The sequence below is a fragment of the Centruroides vittatus genome, unplaced genomic scaffold (genome assembly GCF_030686945.1).
Source record: "Centruroides vittatus isolate TY-2023 unplaced genomic scaffold, ASM3068694v2 contig_375, whole genome shotgun sequence".
NCBI lineage: Eukaryota > Metazoa > Arthropoda > Arachnida > Scorpiones > Buthidae > Centruroides > Centruroides vittatus.
The window spans coordinates 109,001-113,400 of NW_027122197.1; the positions used below are offsets into that span (position 1 = coordinate 109,001).

General features: G+C 34.0%; 3 non-coding genes across 3 annotated transcripts; 1 reads left to right on the plus strand and 2 right to left on the minus strand.

Annotated features, from left to right (window-relative positions):
- Window positions 1-506: 506 nt before the first annotated feature.
- Window positions 507-578, minus strand: TRNAQ-UUG (transfer RNA glutamine (anticodon UUG)). Its single transcript has one exon. It is a non-coding gene; the product is annotated as a tRNA-Gln (tRNA).
- Window positions 579-1,237: 659 nt separating this feature from the next.
- TRNAQ-CUG (transfer RNA glutamine (anticodon CUG)) lies at window positions 1,238-1,309 on the plus strand. The gene has a single exon. It is a non-coding gene; the product is annotated as a tRNA-Gln (tRNA).
- A 338-nt stretch (window positions 1,310-1,647) lies between these two features.
- TRNAL-CAA (transfer RNA leucine (anticodon CAA)) lies at window positions 1,648-1,764 on the minus strand. Its single transcript has 2 exons — window positions 1,727-1,764; window positions 1,648-1,693 (listed from the first exon to the last, which is right to left on the minus strand). It is a non-coding gene; the product is annotated as a tRNA-Leu (tRNA).
- Window positions 1,765-4,400: the final 2,636 nt, after the last annotated feature.

Below are 4,400 nucleotides of genomic sequence, written 5' to 3' on the forward strand. Positions count from 1 at the left end.
TGCTGGTGATTTAAATATTTCTTCTACAAGAACTTACGATATTTGTCTTTCATGTGAACGAAACTTACAGATTTTTAATGTTTTTGCTTAACACGCCAACTGTAATTAAAATTACGAATCATCATCAGCATTAAAATCGAATAAATTCGCTACATTAAACTTTACGCGATTTTAACACTTATTTGATATGTACACGAAAAAAAGAAAGTATAAAACGTTTTTCTATTTTGGCAGCGACTACAACGATAAGGCTAGATATTTATTGGTCAAAAGTTCTTGGCTATTGTAACACGATTACACAATAAATATCATAATGAACAGTTTTGATTGCGTGCAATACGGTTGACATAGAGACAGACAGGCACTGTACGCTATCCTGCAGCAGGTTTTTCTGCATATGTTGCAAATGCCGCTTGTAAATGGCCAAAAAATTCCGGAAGATTCAAAACACGTTCAAGACGTCATAATCGCATAGGGCACGAGCTTCGACGACAGAAAAAGACAAAAGGTCTCACCGAGATTCGAACTCGGATCGCTGGATTCAAAGTCCAGAGTGCTTACCGTTACACCATGAGACCTCCGCACGAGGCACTTCTCAAAAGACTATTTAAAAGCCAATCAGCGTGCCAACAGACATTATTGCATGCAACGGAAATTTGAGCGTCGCAAAAGACTTATCGTCATCTGCGCAGGACGAAACAATCTCGCCTTTCTTCGCGTTATCTAATTTGATGGGCGTCGTTCAACGATTCGGCTGAAGTATTTTCGATCTCATGCTGTCTTTCGCTGCGGAAATCGCCGACTAACAATTGCATTGCACGATTTCGTGCAATCCAAGCGTCAGTTGGTGACAGTATCGTGCCTCTGTCGTGACCGCTTCCGATAAAAACACGTAGTACGCTCGAAACGAATAAATGATTCGATTATTTACACACCGATCGGACAGCCATCGACAATTTACTATTTATTTGCTAAACGGTCAATTTACGGTCTACATGACGAAACGAAACACGTTTCTTAAATTCTTTTTCACCCCGTTCAATGACAGTAACCTTCATTCTCTTCGCGACAGCATTCTTCTGACAGATTTGTGGCAACAGCTTCGCTTTTTAACGGAAAGTGCAGACGGAGAAATTTCCATTATCGGCAACAACAGATGCGGCGATATCTTTACGCGATAGTCGATAAGGCAATCTGCAATGCATTAAGGTGATATGCGACATGCGGGTCTGTGTGAGGTCCCATGGTGTAATGGTTAGCACTCTGGACTCTGAATCCAGTGATCCGAGTTCAAATCTCGGTGGGGCCTTTTTTTCTTCTTCGCCCCTGTCATCGTTTGTGCAAATGAAGGCAACAGCGACAGTAGAATTCGGAAACTTCTTTTGCTTTGAATTTAGAACAATAACTCTGCTTCGCGCGTGTGTGCGAAGCAGAGTTTCTGTTTGAGGCTTATAAATGTTTCAATAACTTTATTCTACTTTTGCCATGGCCTCAAAACGGAATTCAACATGTTGCACGCTTCTGACCAAATTATCATTAAAATTTCGAACCAAATGAATTACAAAATGTCTTCCAGGCGCTGAATCCAACTTCACACTAAAATAGACATTTTCGATCGACCGTACATAAAAATAGAAAAAAAGTACATGTCAGGAGTGGGATTCGAACCCACGCCCACTATCGTGGACCAGAATACACGGTCCTGCGTTATACAGGAAGAGTCTATCTTGAGTCTGGCGCCTTAGACCGCTCGGCCATCCTGACGTTAGTCACGGATCCCGATTGATGCCTAATCAATGGTGAATGTTCAATTCTCGTTACATTCAAGCAGTTTTATGACAGGCCAACGTTTAACTAACTAAATGATGATTAGATTGCAATTGTTTAGATTAGAAATTCTCGCGTACGGAATTTCGAAAAAGTTATAACATGTTTTCTCTTACCAGAAATGAAATATCCTCTGACTGAGTGATGACGTCTACGTTAAATTACGAGTCGATTTTCCATTTTGACACCAGAGTATTGGAATTTCTTTCCTGTCTCTCAATGCAGTGGTCTTCAACTCTCAATCCGTAGATCAAATGGTACGGGTCCGCCCAAGGAACATTAAATTATTTCCATTTTATTTACTGTGGTGTATTTCTCTCGGGTTTGTGCGACTTTCAATGGACGAGAGGTTAATGAAACAATAAAAGTCCCTTGAAGAAAGCAGGGAATCAAATTTTAAAGACGAAGACTGATTATTTATGTAAAAATCAAAAAGAAAATCATCATTTTTTAATACTTCAATGCAACCACGCAACCCTGAAAAATGCCAAAGAGCACTAGCCCAAACAAAAGCTCGAGTTAATAAACTAAACAAAAAATATTCTATCAAAACGTACTACGAACCTGTATTATATTAATATAATAATAATATGAGTATACTAGTAGATGAGCCTGGAATTGCTCAGGCAAAAAGTAACGATAGCGAAGATCATTAGATTATAGCCGATCTTGCACGTTTTCACAGAGTGCAAGAATTAGGTTTCCCAATTCTGAGACTAATTAGAGAATTTTTAAATTAATCTAAAAGTATGTTCGATTTTCTGCAAAAGCGCAATAATCGCATCTAAAATAATACAGTAGAAACCGAGTTTTTCAGGTTAAGCATTAGTCCTCTCTCTCTCTGCGGCGTGAAATTTCCAAAAATCCTTTTCTAGCATGCATGGCACGCTGAAACTTTGTACACAGGGTACCTGTGTACAAAATTTCAGCTTTCAACTCCTAACCGTTTAAGCTCTGTGCTTATTACTATTATTTTAATTTTTATTATGAACCCATATCGTTTATATTATAAAATATGCATAAATTTTGCAATACTTTCTCTGGATCTAATCACACAAGAGGGACGATTAATTGTATTAGAAGTATTTTATTGTCCACATTTCAAACAAAAATGCATTCCAAGCGATGCCCCTAATCGGTTTGACCTAGTTTTATGCAAGTCACATATACACAATTAATTTACATAAATTTTGATACAAAATATATAGCAAAAAATGAAATTTACGTACAACTTATGTAGACACAACAAGAATTTACAAATCATTTACAATAACACCACAATGTTTTACAATTAAACAGATCTAAAATTCAAAACGTAATAACTAAGATTTTTAATTAAAATCTATAATAAATAAGATATAAATAAAAAATTAAAATAGATTAAGGTAAAATTTAGTATATAAAATTAAATTGATAAAAAATGGTAAAATAAATAAAGATCTATTTTAATTTATAATTTATAAATAAACATATAAATAAACATAAATTAAAATAAAAATTTATTTTAATTTATGTTTATTTTATTTATATTATAAATAAATTTCATTTGTTTTATCCTAATCGACCAATTTTTCTCAAAAAAATTTCTTCTATAATTTACATAGGCTATTTTTCGAATATAATACAGAAGAAAAGGACTTTTATCAACAGAATATAGTAACAAATTTATTGCAAAAGATAATTTATGAAAATAATATTCTGCATAAAAACTATAAGGAAGAAAAGTATGGAAACGAATTTTTGAAAGAAGAATTGTTTGTAAAATATATTCAATAAATTGTCTGAAAAGGAATTAATCCCCGTTAGACTTTGTAATGCTTCTCACGATATTATTAAAATAGAAAAAAGCATGAAGGTAGGCAAATTTTTGACCATTTCTCAATAGAAGAGGATAGCCCATCTAAAGATATTAAAGAGGGAGCCACTGCAAAATTATTTAAACCAGAATTTAGTAAACTTTTTAATTGGATATGGATTAACAAAGAGGAGAAGAAAGCCCTATCTACCTTTTTACATAAATATAGACATATTTTTGCCCTTAAAATTAGTGCGATTTTTAAAAAGTGGAGAACCATGTGAAAATCTAAATTTTTTATATAATATTATTCTCTAAATTTAACAAAATCTAAACATTATTTTATCACAAACTATATATTTTTCCAACTTTTAAGAGAAACAAGGAAATTCAACTTCTTTTCCCACCAGTTTACTTCCTTCAACAGAATTTATCACATCTTCTGACTAAGTTTCAACTTAACTTCTTCGGAATCAGATGATCAAAAGTTTAGCTCCCTATTGGATAACATTTTAAGTATAAAAAGGTTTTTTACGCTAACTTTGAGGCTTTCTCAGTCATTTCTCGATGCTTTAACTTGGTGCCAGTGCTCCCGAACATTTACTTCTGTCTAAAGATCAAAGAACCGTTTACCGTCTCTGCTAACAACGATCAAAGATTGACAATATTTTACAAGTCAAGATATTAACGTAGAGGTATTTTAAAATACATCTCTCTCTCTGTAAACTCTCTCTCTCTGATCGAGGAATTTCAATTAAGGTTACTTAGAATTAAATTA